This window comes from Myodes glareolus, chromosome 18, assembly GCF_982192425.1.
Source record: "Myodes glareolus chromosome 18, mMyoGla1.1, whole genome shotgun sequence".
Lineage (NCBI taxonomy): Eukaryota > Metazoa > Chordata > Mammalia > Rodentia > Cricetidae > Myodes > Myodes glareolus.
Window position 1 is genome coordinate 18,057,819 of NC_142043.1, and position 17,082 is coordinate 18,074,900.

The following is a 17,082-nucleotide window of genomic DNA, read 5'->3' on the forward strand; positions in this document are numbered from 1 at the left end:
TTACAGTTAGGATTCAACAACACAATGATCTGCAGGAAGCCAGAAAGCCATCAAAGTCATGGAAATTGAACAGTGCTCAACTGAATCACCCCTGGGTCAGGAAAGAAATAAAGGAAAAAATTAAGAACTCTCTAGAATTCAATGACAATGAATGCACAAAATACCCAAACTATGGCACACCGTGAAAGCAGTGCAAAGAGGAAAGTTCATAGCACTAAGAGCTTACATAAAGAACCTGGGGAAAACTCACACTAGTGATTTAACAGCACATCTGAAAGCTCTAGAACAAAAAGAATCAAACTCACCCAGAAGGAGTAGACGCCAGGAAATAATCAAATTAAAAGCTGAAATTAATAAAATAGAAACAAAGAAAATAACATAAAGAATCAATGAGAGAAAGAGTTGGTTCTTTGAGAAAGTCAATAGATAGATAAACCCTTATGCAAACTAACCAAAAGTCAGAGAAAGAATATGAAGATAAAGAAAATCAGAAATGAAAAGGGGGAACATAACAACGGACACAGAGGAGATCCATAGAATCATCTGCTCATACTTCAAAACCCTGTATTCCACAAAATTGGAAAATTTAAAGGAAACAAACAATTTTCTGGATAGGTACCACATACCACAATTAAATCAAGAACAGATAAACAATTTAAATAGACCTATAACCCGTAAGGAAATAGAAGATAGAAGTAATCATCAAAAGTCTCCCAACAACAAAAAAGTCTAGGACCAAACGATTTCATTGCAAAATTCTACCAGAATTTCAAAGAACTAATACCAGTATTCCTCAAATGGGTCCACACAATAGAAACAGAAGGAATATTGCCAAACTTTTTTTTTTATGAGGCAACAGTTACTACACAAAGACGCAACTAAGAAAGAGAATTACAGGCCAAATTCCGTCAAAAAACATTGATGAAAAATACTTAATAAAATACTGACAAACCTTATCCAAGAACGCATCAGAAAACTCATCCATCATGATCAAGTCAGCTTCATCCCAGAGATGTAGAGATAGTTAAACATATGAACATCTATCAGTGTAATAAATCATGTAAATAAACTGAAAGAAAAAATATGGTCATTTCATTATACACTGAAAAAGTATTCGAAAAAGTCCAATACCCCTTCATGATTAAGGTCTTGAAGAGATCAGGGATATAAGGAACATATCTAAACATAATAAAAGCAATATACAACAACCTGACAATCCATATCAAATTAAATGGAGAGAAACTCATAGAAATTCCACTAAAATCAGGAATAAGACAAGGCTTGATCCACTCTTTCCAAATCTATTCAACATAGTATTTGAACTCCTGGTTAGAGCAATAAGACAACAAAAGGAGATCAAAGGGATACAGATTGGAAAAGAAGAAGTAAAATTTTTGCTATTTGCAGATGATATGATATTATACATAAGTGACCCCCAAAAATTTGATGACAAAATGCCTACTGCTGATAAACAGTTTCAGTAATGTGGCAAGAAACAAAATCAACTAAAAAAATCAGTAGCCTTCCTATATGCAAATGATAATGGTGCTGAGAAAAAAAATCAGAGAAACATCACCATTTATAATAGTCACAAATAACACAAAATATCTTGATGTAACACTAATCAAAGAAGTGAAAGACCTGTAAGACAAGAACTTTAAGTCTTTGAAGAAAGAAATTGCAGAAGATATCAGAAAATAGAAAGATCTCCCATGCTCTTAGAAAGGTAAGATCAATATAGTAAAAATGGCAATCCTACCAAAAACAATCTACAGATTTAATGCAATACCTATCAAAATCCCAGCACAGTCCTCTTCCAGGGACAGTGCATAGAAGCACTCAGAATGGTCCAGCGTTTGACATACCATCGTAGGCTTTCCTACAACACAGACTCTAACAAAACTAGGCTGTCTCAAACCCCGGCAACAGGATTGTTTACCTTTGCACCAAGAAGGTTGGGAAAGCACCTAAATCAGCATGCGGTGTGTGCCCAGGCCAACGCAGATGGGTTCGTGCTGTGAAACCGAAAGTCCTCATAAGATTGTCTAAGACATGTCCATCCATTTGCATGCAAAATTCAAGATGTCATTATTTTTTACCGCTGAGTAAAACTCTAATGTGTATATGTTCCACACCTTTTTTAACCATTCTTCTATTGAGGGGCACCTAGGCTGTTTCCAGGTTCTGGCTATTACAAATAGTGCTGCTATGAACATAGTTGAACAAACGCTTTTGTAGTATGTTTGGGCATCTCTAGGGTATATTCCCAAGAGAGGAATTGCTGGGTCCTGAGGGAGGTTGACTCCCAGTTTCCTGAGAAACCTCCACACTGATTTCCAAAGTGGCTGCACAAGTTTGCATTCCCACCAACAATGGATGAGTGTTCCCCTCATTCCACATCCCCTCCAGCATAGGTTATCATTGGTGTTTTTAACTTTAGCTATTCTGACAGGTGTAAGATGGTATCTCAAAGTGGTTTTGATTTGCATTTCCCTGATCGCCAAGGAGGTTGAGCATGACCTTAAGTGTCTTCTGGCCATTCGAAGTTCATCTGTTGTGAATTCTCCCAAAAAGAGGAACACGGTATGTATTCACTCATAAGTGGATTCTAACCATAATTAAAGGTCTTTGAGCCTATTATTCGTGATCCTAGAGAAGCTAAATAAGAAGACGAACCTGATGAAGATTATTTACCTATCCGCCAGGAGGTAGGAAATAGTCAAGAGTCCCAGGTAACCTTGGGTGCATGGGGGGGGGGGGTGGGAGGGTTGATGGAAGGGGAGAGGGTTAGAGAGAAGGGAGTAGGGGAGGAATGGAGAAAGCTCGGTTGACCGGGATGGGGGGAAGGGAGGAAGGATGAATGTGGGATCAGGGAAGAATATATTTCAACTAAGGGAGTCATATTAGAGTTTACAGGAAACTTGATTATATATGGGATCCCAGGTCCAAGGAGAGATCCCCAGATTGTTCTCTGGACAGAGGAGGGGGTGCCTGAACCGGCCTTGGCCCGTGACCATACTGATGAATATTTTGCTTATCACCATAGATCCCTCATCTGGCGTTGGATGACGATACAGATGGAGGCCCGCGTTGGAGCACCGAACTGAGCCCCCCAAGATCCAAACGAGGAGCAAAAGGAGGAAGAAAATGACGAAGGACTGCGAGGGATACTATCACCCACTGATACAAGGGGTCGGATCTAATGAGAGTTTACCAAGGCCAGATGGACCGTGACTGAACGAGCATGTGATCCAACCAGATTCTCTGAATGTGGCCGGATTTTCTGAATGTGGCTGGCCTGCAGTCTTTCCGAGAAGCCATTGACAATGACACTGGGACTGGTTTCCTCTGCATATACTAGATTTTTGGGATCCAGTCTGTTTGGATGCTCACCTTCCTGGACCTGGAGTGAGGGGGGAGGAACTTGGACTTCCCACAGGGCAGGAGACCCTGACTTCCCTAGGGGACAAAGAGGGAGGAGGAGAGGGAGGGGGGGAGTGGGAGGGCGTTGGGAGGAGGGGCGTAAATGGAAACTTTTTATAATTTAATAAAATTACAAAAAAAAAAAAAGATTGTCTAAGACAAAAGAAGCATGTAAGCCGGACCTACGGTGGCTCCATGTGTGCCAAGAGTGTCCGTGAAAGGATCAAGCGGACTTTCCTTATTGAGGAGCAGAAAATTGTTGTGAAAGTGTTGAAGGCACAAGCGCAGAGTCAGAAAGTGAAATAAACGTGCGGCTTTTTAAATAAGGGTCAAGGCTTGGTCCGTGAAAAAAAAAAAATCCCAGCACAATTCTTCACAGAAGAAAAGGCATTACTCAGCTTCATATGGAAAAACAAAAAATCCAGAATAGCCAAAACAATCCTCTATATTACAGGAACTTCTGAATGCATCAGCATCCCTGATACCAAGCTCTATTATAAAGCTGCAATAATGAAAACAGCTTAGTATTGGCATTGAAACAGGCAGGAGGACCAATGGAATTGAATCAAAGACCCGGATATGAATCCACACATCTATGAACACCTGATTTTTGACAAAGAAGCTAAAATTATACAATAGAAAAAAGAAAGTATCTTCAGCACATGGTGCTGGCATAACTGGAGGTCAACATGTAAAAGAATGCAAATAGATTCATATCCACTTCAGTGCACAGAACTTAAGTCCAAATGGAGCAAAGACCTCAGCATAAGTCCAGCCACACTGAACCTTATACCCACAGATAAAGATAGCTTCCCCCTACAGCAAAGAAATTTCTTTTTGCATTACAAAAGCTAAAAACTATGAAACTGAAGCGAATAAGTGCTTGCGTAATGCCCAACCCCACTCCACCCATCCACAACTCAAACCTACATCCAATGTTCATAGACTATGGAGGAAGAGAAGGCAGAAAGATTGTAAGAGCCAGATGAACAAGATGCTTACTGTGAGATTGCACTTCCTAGAAATGTCAGGGAAACAGGGTAGCTACACCCATGAAATCTCAACAATATTGTTTCCTAAACAAGACTGAACAAGGATAGCACTAGCAGACATGCTGGCATAGAGTAGGGAAACCTCAAAGAACTCCAATACTAGACAAAAACTACAGGCAGATAAAGAATGATGAGAATAGAGAGAAAATGATCTTACCTTAGGAAGAGCATTCTAATTGGTTATCCTATACCAAATTAACATCCCTGAAATCAGATACAAGTAACATTATATGTATTGAGCAAATTATATTTATTTAGGAGTGTGTGTGTGTGTGTGTGTAAATAACAATTAAGGAAAAAGAGGACAGAGACCTTGAATTTGAAAGAGAACAAAGAGGGATACATGGGAGGATTTGGAGGGAGGATAAAGAATGGAGAAAATGGTGTAATTACATTTTAATCTCAAAAACCAAATGGGAAGAGGGAAGGGATCAGATGGGGCACATGGAAAGGTGAATATGATCAAAGGATATCATATAGGTTTATAAGATGCATAATGAAATTATTATATATGATCAATAGATGTCATTAAAAACCTTTAGAGCTGGGCGGTGGTGGTACACGCCTTTAATCGCAGCACTTGGGAGGCAGAGGCAGGCGGATCTCTGTGAGTTCGAGGCCAATCTAGTCTACAAGAGCTAGTTCCAGGACATTCTCCAAAGCCACAGAGAAACCCTGTCTCGAAAAATAAACAAAACAAAACAAAACAAAACAAAAAACTTTAAAAGTACAGAAGGAGAGGGAGGGAGGAAGGGTGAATAATACTGAGGATGTTTTCCACTCAGAATGATAATGGTCCCCCCACAAAAGCGGTAGCCTATTTAACAAAAGATTCAGTACCGGTCATGAGAAACTTCTGCCTGAGTTGCTGGGCAGGACCATCCAGTACCAAATATAAGTATTACCATTGCTCTTGGTTACCTCTCAGAAGTAAGGAAGAGTGCCTGACACCATAAACTTCAGACAGAGAATGAGTCCACTGGATCTAAACTTAAGGTCTCCTTTCTGTGGTCTAGCATTCATGGCACCAAAAAATACTATACAAGCTTCCAAGGGAAGGAAGTTTTCAATAGCCCTATCGAAATGCAATGCCTATGAATAACAATAATGACCAGCATGACAAGATATCCCCAAAGGAAAAATAATAATATGCATTTTTTGGCAGTAACCAACAGTTGTCTAATTGGACTTAACACAAATTGAATAGGAGGAAATATCATTCCGATTTTCTTCCAGTTTTTGTGGCAAAAATACTGGCCAAAGCAACTTGAGGGGGAAAGTGGGGTTATTTGACCTACATTTCCATTTCACACTTCATCACTGAGGAAAGCTAAAGTAGAAACACAAGACTGGATCCTAGAGGCAGGAACTAACTCAGAGGCCACGGAGGAGCACTGTTTACTGGCTTGCTCCCACTCTTGCTCAGTTGCTTTTCTTTTGCATCTCAGACCCATCTGCCTAGCAATAGTATCACCCAGAATCAATACGTGCCCCATCCATCAGTAAGTAATCAAGAAAATGCTTCTCAGACTAGTGCACAGGTCAATCTTATGGAGCCTTTTCCTCCCTTCAAATTTCATCTTCCTGGGTCTCCAGTTTGTGTCATATTAACAAAAATTAGCCAGCATAGCATTCTTCCTTAATGGTTACACATAAAAATGCTCCAATTCCCACACATGTATACAGGTGCTACATTCGTGATAGTTTCTCCATTGCCACCACATCAAATATCTTCAAGAAGTGGAAGATGTCATCTCCTTTAAGGAAGATGCTGCTGAGCTAGGCTCAAGTCTTTTCAGTCCACTTTGAAGACTGCAAATCCTCGAGCTGGTTTCTTTCTGAGGTGTATAAGTTGCATGCCCTCTCCAAACGAGAAAGCACTCCGAACCAACTGGTATGATATAAAGAGACTGACACCAAGCATCGCAGCTTGATTTCACAGCACACCACATGGAGTTTTTTTTCTAAAAATGAAAAGAATTTAGCATTTCCTTGATATTTGGGGCTATAACACCATAACCATTCCACCTTTCCTGTGTGACTTTGAAAAGAGCAGACTGACTGGAAAACAAGAGACAATTTGCATGTGAAGATAAACAAACAGAAGTCTGCAGTATGCCACCTCCCAAAAAATTGCTTAAAAAGGAGGAGGAACCAAAATTTTAAGAGAGGTGTTAATGGGCTAGTAATGCAATATCTTTCTCATCCTTTATATTCCTAATAATTTCAAATAAACCTGACTTGACCTCAGTTTATCACCAATGCTTTTTGTGACACCTTGCTGATTTAAGGTATTTCCTGACCCTATAATATCGTGGCAACAGCATCAGATTTTGTTGTTAAATCATATTACAATCTATAACTCAAAATACATTCCTCTACCAATATTTCTTGTCCTCTACAACATTTTCATATGCTTTATTCCTTAACTTTGAATCACTTACAGCCACACCAACACCTCACAGCCACCCCTAGATGTAGCTGAAATATAAACATTCACACACTCTCTTAAAGTCGTTTCCCCAGGAGCTGCAGATTCAGTTGTTTTCATCTATATTTCTGTTTTTCAAGGCATCCAAAAAAAGTAAGAATCTGTGCTTAAGACGTATCCTTAACGATATCACAAGATTCTATAGGAAAAGGATGAAAATATTAATAGCATTCAATGTAACTGATCTTTAATAGAGGTAACAAAACAGTCATTCACATACACATACATACACAAACACATATATGTATACATGTGAACACATAGTATACAATTCAAAATAGACTGTTTGTATAATCAAAGTTGATGTCTTGAACACATATCTCCAAGTATTTTTTCAAAACTATATGACCATGAGGGCAAGAGATGGTTCAATGGTTTAAAGCACTGGCTACTCTTCCAGAGGACCTAGATTTAATTCTCAGAACACTTATGGATACTCACAATCATCTGTGCCTCCAGACTCAGAGAGTCTGACTCCTTCTAGATTTCATGGCTACCAAGGATGCATGTGGTGCTCTCTCTCTCTCTCTCTCTCTCTCTCTCTCTCCCTCTCTCTCTCTCTCCCTCTCTCTCTCTCTCTTTCTCTCTCTCTCTCTCTCTTTCTCTCTCTCTCTCTCTCTCTCTCTCTGTGTGTGTGTGTGTGTGTGTGTGTGTAAGACCATGATTATCATTTACAGTCAAGAGATGGAATATGGAAACAATGATCCTCTATTCAGGCCTTATTCATATTGAATGATTATCTCTAGTCTCTTTTTTGTCTCCAAACAGATGTTATTTAGAGAAAATTAGAGAGAATGATCTGAAAAAAACACATTTTAAAGACAAAATAATTTTAATAATATTTTTATTTAAACTAATACATTATAAACTTTTAATTTTACATGCTGTTGATTGTGAAAAATTCTTAAGCAATGTATTAACACTGTTTTCATATGACATTTTTTCAAAATGGCTGTTTCAAAGCTGTATTACATCTCATGGAGAATAATTATGGTTCAAATGGTCACCAGTCATATTCAAACTGGTGATGACCACAACAGCATAGTTATAAGCAAGGATGGTGGCATCCCATTACAGAAAATAACTGGACCTCTGAGTCATCTGAGGGGCCATGGTCATGATGTTCCACTTTACCTATTATATGAGTAAGATCTCATTTTCTAATTTGTAAATCTACTGAGATTTTAATGCATTTTATTCCAAATTAACACAATCTTAACTAATAATTTTCTATTATATCAATATGAATGTTTGATCCTCTGAGGTTTGTTTATCAACATATCAATGGTCTACCCCGAAATTTACAAGACAGAGAGGACTATTTATGATGAAGTATACCTGTGGCATGCCATAGTAACTACAGTTTCAGGCCATCTGACACCCTTTTCCGGCCTATTAAGGCACCTGCACACATGTGATGCACATAGACACAGACACTAACACATAAATACAAGTCACTTTTTTATAAAGTACCATAGGGTAACATGTTAACTAGTGGAAAGTAGGCTTATGGAAGAGAATGGGCACACCTATCATTCCATATGTTGTAGAAATTAGTCCTGGTTCATATTCTCTCCATCCTGAGACACCATGCCATCGTGTACTAATAATGAGACTGGAGGTACAGAGGCTTATGAGCAGCTGTTTGGGTTCTGGGAACTAAGCCAAGGTCTTCTGGAAGAGTAACCGATGCTCTCAACCATTTTTCTGTCTCTCTTGCCCTCATGATCACATATTTTGAAAAAAAAAAAAAGGACTTAGTGATATGTGTTCAAGAAATCCAACTTTGATCACATAGGCAGTCTATTTTGAAATGCATATTATGCACTCATTGACATTGGAAGTGTCCGTGGCTGAGTACAGAAAGGCAGTGGTATGATCAAAAGACATAACAAGAGAAAGAGCCAGCAATATAAAGAAACTAGAAAAAATGTGTTACATGGATATTGGATCCAAGAGAACAAAGAATGTATAAAAGAAGGTGTTCGCTACTAGAGGACAAAGACAGTGTTCTTAGACTAGAGAACAAAGGTGTTCTGCTTGACTCTGAGATTAATGAAACCAAGCAGGGCTAAGTATTGGTGGTGTGAGGTGAGGGGGGTACTTTGTCAAGTAGAACCTCCTGTGCCTGGTTTCTTTAAACATTTTTATTTATTTGTATGTAGGTGTGTGCATGTAAATGTGCATGAAGTTGCCTATGGAAGCCTGAAGAGGGCATCAGATCCTCTGTAGGTAGAGTTACCTGGATGCTGGGGATAGAGTCAAATTTACTGGAAGGGCCATAAGTGCTTTCAACCACTGAGCCTTCCCTCCAACCCCTCCTGGTTTGGAGTTTCTGCTATTTCTCTTCTGTACACACACACATACACACACACACATACACACACACACACACACACACACACACAAATTCAGAGTTCACTACATAGATTGAATCAGTGGAAAGAATATAGCAGAAACGTGATATGTGTGTATGTGTATATATATATATATATATATGTCACTAGAATCTCTTAAATACCTTAAATATTCAGATGAGTTAGCAAATTAAGGCATTCTACTACACTCATAAGAAACATTACAATATTGTAGCTCCATAGTAGAGTTTGAAGTCAGGGACTGTAATGCATCCAGAAGTTTATTTTACAGAACTATTCTGGCTCTCCTGGGTTTTTGCTTTTCCACATGAGGTTGAGGGCTGTTCTTTCAAGGTCTGTGAAGAATTTTGCTGGGGTTTTGATGGACTTTGCATTGAATCTATAAATTGCTTTTGATAAGATTGCCGTTTTTACTATGTTAATTATATTTACCCAAGAGCATGGGAGATCTTTCCAATTTTTGGGTGTCTTCTTCAATTTCTTTCCTCAAAGATTTAAAATTCTTGTCATACATATCTTCCACTTGTTTAGTTGGAGTTACTTCAAGATATATTATTTGTGGCTATTGTGAGGGGTGACATCTTCTTTGGGTGAAAGATGATATCAGTTCCTAGATAATTGGTCATACGATTCATTTTAGCCACCAAAAAGTAAGGAGATAAGAGGCTTAACAGCCTGTATCTGATTCACATTTCCTGTCCCTGAGGAGAAATCCTGGAAATAGGAGCTAAGACAAAGTTCAGGCTAAATTTGGCTCTTGAATGGCAGTGTTTAAAAGTTTCTCCTTGCTGTCTACACTGAATCCTGAGCAGGAGCAATGAAGAACTCTACTAATTGAAGCTACAGAGAGCTGGGTTTATTAATTGTTGTAGTATAATGTTGATGTAATGTAATTTCCATTCTAACCTTCGTATGGTCTCTTATATAAGGCAGTTGGTATGGTAGTTTTATTTAATTTTATTACCGGAAATTGTTTTTAATACAAATACAATATTTTCTGAATACAGTTTTGCCTCCCTCAACTCCTCCCAGAACCTCCCCACCTCACCAGCCACCCATCCAAATCCAAGAGGAAGGAGAATAGGACAAAACAAACCAACAGAAAAAATAATCCAAAGAAAATTCACAAGAAACAAATATAGGCAAAGAGGCATATACATTTGCACACACAGAAATCCCATAAAAACATAGAACTGGAAGCCATAATATGTAATATAAGCAAAGGCCCTATAAGGATTTTTTTTTAGAAAGCATTATGATAAACAAAAAAAAAGCCTGAAAAATATCACTGACTTCATTTTGTGTAGATGGCCATCTACTGCTGGGGATGGGCCTGCCATTAAGTGTGGTTATGTGCCCCATGAGACTCCATTGGAGAATACTTACCCACAAAAATGCACTATAACCTGGAATCGTGAACTCAATAAATGATTTTCCCCACTGTTGGTCAGAGGGTTTTATCACAACAACAAAAATGAAATTAGGACAATTAGATGAGTTCTGCTTTGTCCTATAAACATAAATTTATATACATTTAGATATCACAGTACATTCACGTTTAAAACAACCTGTGAGAAGTATCAATAACTAAACCATTTTCATGTTTGATTTTTTTTTTTTTGCCAGTCTGTTCCAATATGGAAAACCCTGAACTGACAACATCTGGTTAGTGTCCCAGGCGAAGTCCAATTCAGTTTGAGTGTCACTATGGTGCAGGGCATGGAACTCAGTTCCATTGTCCCCAAAGCCAGGCAGTTGTCGACCGTGTGCCCTTTTATTTTTGCCCTTTCTGATCATCTCCAGAGCTCAAACTCCAGCACAACCTTTCCACTTTTCAGAACAAGCTGGAGCCTAGAATCAGACAAAACTCTAAACCAATTTCCTGTTTAAGGTGTAGGACAGCATCTAACCTAGAGGACCAACCAACATGACTGGAAAGAGACATCATAGGGAGGCTTGTTTTGTTTTATTTTTAAAGCCAAGTCATCCTTAAAATGAAATATTATTCTCACACAAGAAATGTATACTGATCAAAGCAGACTGACTAGTGCAGAATTAAAATCAGAACCCCAAAATCAGAACCGTCATGTCTCTAGCAGACACAATTTCAAGGTCACATCTAAACAATCTAACCCCTCATCAAAATCAGGCAGTATAATTGAAAGTGAGAATAATTATATCGGGCATTATTGTGGCTGCAAAAATGGTTCGGACACATTATCTACTTCCAATAGCACCTAATAAAAGACCGAAACGTACACATATTTGTAAATTCAAGGCACAAAAGTTTCATTAACTACAAGCTTTCCAAATGCATTTTGACCACGAAAAAAATTTCATTATATTGATCTGTTAACAACACATACAAGCTAAGACATACTTAGATTCTAGTGTCAACCAAAATGACTTAGATACATTTTTTTGCTATAAGAGCTGTATGTGACATCTGTCTCTTTAAATCGACTTCTAATTACATTGACTAGCATACCAGAGATCCTTTACAGTCTATTGACACTGTGTGAACTAAAATTATTAAAGAAAATGTGTGATTCAGACCACTAACTATCAAGGAAGATCTATCACTGCACTGGGTAATTGGCAGTTGTTGCATGTGTGTGCAAGCAATGCACAGATAGGAAGCTAAAAAGTCACTCAGGAAAGTATCAGAAACTGGTAGGTTCAGTCAAAAACCCTTAATTATGAAAAATTTAATAAGTATATTCTAGGTTTTCCTCTCTCTTTAAAATATGTATACACCTTGGAAGTAAAACACATTTGAGTGACTCGCATCTGTTGCCCTGGTTTAGGGAGCACTATGACATATCTGCTGTGTCTCCTTCAAATCAGGTAAAGGGTATGTAGAGAAAAATGTCAGGCTTGAGGGCTGTGTTTGAGAAGTGGCATAGGAGAGTTTGGTGACTGCAGAGATAGAATGGCGCCCAATAACTGAATGGCCCAGAAACTGAGTGAGCATGGTGGTGCATGCCTGCAATCCCAGTGCTTGGTGCATGAAGGAGAGTCAGGAGTTCAAGGTCATCAATGGCCTCATTATAAGTTTGTATCCAGCCTAGGATGCATGAGAAGTTGTCTGAAAAAGAATGAAAGTGGGAGCTTGCATAATGACTGCGTGGGTAAAAGCACTTGCATCCCAAGATGCAAGACTGACCACTTGAGATTGATTCTCAGAACCCAGGTAAAGGTGGAAGGGGAGACCAAATCCCCAGAGTTACCATGACTACCACATGCACACTGTGACAATTGTGTTCATAAGTACACACAATCAATCAATAAATAAATGTTTTAATTTGAAAGTATTTCAAATGTGATCTCTACTGAGAAAATTTTTCATTTACATTTTTTAAAAATTATTTGGAAAACATTCTAGATGGAAAAAATGAAAATATATCAAATCGCCATGTGAAATAGAAAACCAACTAAAAATAGTGATAGACTTGAAACACTTAAGGAGCTTTGGTGGGAGAGCTGTGAGTTCCAAATCAACCTGTCTACAGTGAGCTCGGCATCAGCTCAGACAGCTTAGTGAGACACAGATTTAAAACAAAATACGTTTTGAAAGGCTTTGGGAACAGCATTTTTCTTATCAAGCAAGGCCCTACATTCAAACTGTAACCCTGAAATCAAAACAAAACAACAAAAACAAAACATGAAGTTTCGTAAAAGACTTTGTGTAGAATTGACATTAAATAATTTATTTATTAATAAATGATGTGGAGATATGAGTGTTTAATAATTGTTGTTGAGCAAGCTTTGATGAACGCATATCAAACTCAAAAAAAATCATCAAACTTGGTAACAAAGAGCTGGTGGTGTTCTCACATGCTTCTTTAAATGTCTTATGAATTTATCAATATTACTATTTTAGAACCAGCACTGGTAACAAGGATCTTTTTAACTTTTTAGTTACATTTATTTATTGTCTGTGTGCATGTGTGTTGCAGTGTGCATGTGACAGGCAGAACAATAACTCCACCAATTAGTTTCCGTCTTTCCAATGTGCAGGTTTTAGAACTTAAACTCAATTTGTACAAACAAGTGTTATTGCTGGCTAAACCCTCTTGACAGCCACATTTTTGTCTCTTTATGATTGTTATAACTACTTTCTTCAACTTTATTGCTATTTTTAAAAGCTTTTTGTTTTAATAGTTCCTTTGGTTATTTGTTGTATGTCATTAATTTCTAAAAAGGTTCTTAGTATTTTCCTGTTTCTTTGAAACTTGTGTACTCCTGTTTTTAGTATTCTTATATTCATTTTTATTATTTAAAACAATTTTTAACTTTCTATATATTTTTGTCACATTCTTCCCTTCCCCTATCCACTTCTTCCAAATCCTCTCCCTCTCCCTACCCATCCACATGTAAGTTCTTTCTCAACAAACAAAATTCAATACAACAACAAAATCCCCTAAAACCAAAAAAAAAAAAACTCACACAACAAACTGTAACCAAAATAAAAGTGCACACACAAAACAAAACAAAACTGTGGAGTCCATTATCTGTTGGTCAACTACATCTGAACATGATCCTGTCCTAGATCCTAGAATGGTTAACATATCCAGAGTTACTCCATTGGAGAAAATTGATTTTCCCTCCCAATAGGTATAAGTGACACTTTAGTTATTAATCTTTACCCTAGTGACTAGGTTTTCATTCATTCATTCACTCATTCAATTCATTCACTCATTCATTTTTAAATAAAATATGATAAAATAAAACAAAAGCTACTACACTGATATTGGACGACAAAGCAACAGAATTAAAAAACCCAAGAGAAGGTCCAAGAATCAGATACCCACTCATTTGCTCTCTCAGGAATACCCACAAAAGCTAACTTGGAAGCCATAATATAAGCTCAGAGGACCTGGTGCAGATGTGTGCAGACCCTGTGTATCCAGCCTCAGTGTCTGTGAGTTTATAAGATCTTTGCTTATGTTGTTCCCTTGGTGTCCTCCATCCCCTCTGGATCTAACACATTTTCTGCTTCCATAGGGTTCCCTGAATTCTGAGGGGGAGGGACTTGAGTGAGAAACCCTGTGTTTTAGTTAGGGTTTCTATTGTTATGACAAGGCATCATGACCATGACAAATTTTATAAAGGAAAACATTTAAATGAGGTTGGCTTAGTTTTAGAGGTTTAGTCCATTATCATCATGGCAAGAAGCATGGCAGCATGCAGGCAGACATGGTGCTGGAGAAGGAGCTGAGAGTTCTACCTTAGGATTCCCAGGCAACAAGGAAGTGAACTGACTACCATCCTGTATGTAACTGGAGTATATATGAGACCTCAAAGCCCACCACACAGTGTTGGCAGAGGTTTCTGTCCCTCCCAGTCCTGCAGCCATTCAGTTCCAAAGAAACTCATAGAGAGCTACATTAATCATAAACTAGTTGGCCTATTAGCTCAGGTTTTTTTTTTTGTTAACTCTTATAACTTACATTAGCCCTTTATTCTGGCCTATGCTAGTCACGTGGCTTAGTACCTTATATCAGCAAGACATTCTTATCTTGCTTTCTCTGTGTCTGGGTAAGAACTGCAAACTCAGCCTTTCTTCTTTCCAGAATTCTCTTATCCTCATTACCCCACCTCTACTTCCTGCCTGGTTGCCCCACCTATACTTCCTGCCTGGCTACTGACCAATCAGCATTTTATTAAAGCAATACAACTGATAAATCTTTACAAGATCATTGTCCCACAGCACCACAGTGGCATACTTCCTCCAACAAGGTCTTGCTGCAACAAGACCATGGTTACTCCTACAAGGCCACACTTCCTAATAGTGTCACTTGCAACTGGCCAAACATTCAATCAGATGAGTTCATGAGGTCATACATATTCAAACTCTCACACCTTGGAACATTCAGCCCTAAATAAAATATTTTAGGTTTTTTAACATAAAATCTAAGGTTATCAATTTAAGATGACTATTATTGCCTCTGTTTGCTGACTTTCTGAGATGATGAAATGTCTTCCAAGCTCCTGCCAAATGGAGTAATCAGTATTCTTAAGAAATTCTGCATCACCAAAAACCTTTCTATTGCAGAAAATATAACTTTTAAAGCAGACACATTCCTTTAAAAAATGATCCAGAATAAATTGTGACTTTTTTACAGCCATATTTACTAAACACACATATATAATCCTAGAACCTGGGGGGTGGAGGCAGAAGGATCTCAGGAGGAATCTATCCTGGACTACATACTGATATCTTGTCAAAAAGAAGAAATATATCTTACATAATTGTCATTACAAGTGTTATTTACATGTTTTCTTCATGTTCATCCCTAAGTATAATCAATTATGAAATTTTTGTCTAGATAAATCTCAAACACTGGCAATGCCTGCAAAATGAACTTTAAATAAGAAAACATCATATTATACATGATTGACATCATTTTCTTTCTTGGTGATCAATGACATGAGGAACCTTATGATGAAAGGCGTTATAGATGCCAATAAATGTATGTCACTAGACCACACTTGCCTTTTGAGCTCTTTTCTCAAAATACTATTTAAAACATTGACATCTGTGAAATAAACAGCCACTGAACACAATGAATGGGGAACTGGTGTTTTCTCAAGGTAAAGAATCTAAATGAAGAGTGGATTGTATGCTGTAGCTGGAAGGCATAGAAGGGAAAGTGGCTTAGTTAGGGCCCCCAAATGGTTTCAATGCTAGAACATTAGACAGTGGTAGAAACAATTGTTTCATGCATATAAATCTAGTCTATCAAGTTTATTGGTTTTATTCTATTCTTTCTTGGTGACCTTTAATACCAAAAAAATAGTGTAAACCAGAATACTTAAATAATTGATGAATTGACTCCTTTGAATTGCCATCAATGTCCTTAAGCATAAAATTAAAAAGGAAAGAAAAAGAGATTAGAAAACTATAAATAAAATACCTAACATAGACTGGGGTTGCAATGGAGCTGTCTTTACCCTTATCAAAATGGTCTTAATTTCATTACTAAATTAGTCTCCCAGTATCTCTTGAGACACCAGCTCTGGCATTGATTCAAGAATTTATCAAAGGAGTGAGAGTAACAAGAACTGAGTGCCAGCAATAACACATCAAATCATCTGCTGAAAAATCTTAAACAATTATAGTCCTAAAAATTAGGCTGTTTTTTCTTCCACTTAGGTACCAACAACTCTGAGCAATGACTGACGAAGCACTCCACACACCCTAGGATGGGCTACCCCACACATTCCTTTCACTTGGTTCCGAACAGCTCATAAAATGAAAGAAAAAGATTAATGTAAGAAATGTGGGTTCCAGATGGATGCTGAAGAAGTTTGCTGGTTATTACAGGCGCCCTCTACAGGGCATTAAGGGATTTCCAGTAGATAAAACTCGCAAATATTCACCAAGTTCACCTTTTCAGGAGCTTTCTTTAGTTTCCCTGTCCAAACCCAAAGCGTTGAATAAGAAAAGTATAATCCCAGGAATTTGCATTGTTAACAAATAAAATTTAAATTGGCATGCATGCTTCCTTCTTATTGTTTTCTGTCACGAACCAGACGCTGCAATGAAAGCAGATCTCACAGAATGACTTGTGCTGCAGCATACAGGTTTGCCTGAAAACCTGCAGGAAGAAACAGAAACATTCAATGTCAGGTTTTTGAAGCTATGTAAAATAAAGAATAACATAATCAGTAGGAAGGAGCACTGAAGAACGGAAAGGGAGACATCTTAAAAGACTTGGTGTGTCCTTTTCTG

The 17,082-nt window shown here is 37.9% G+C and overlaps 1 pseudogene; it reads left to right on the forward strand.

Annotated features, from left to right (window-relative positions):
• Window positions 1–1,844: 1,844 nt before the first annotated feature.
• On the forward strand, window positions 1,845–3,729 carry LOC125407922 (large ribosomal subunit protein eL34-like; annotated as a pseudogene).
• Window positions 3,730–17,082: the final 13,353 nt, after the last annotated feature.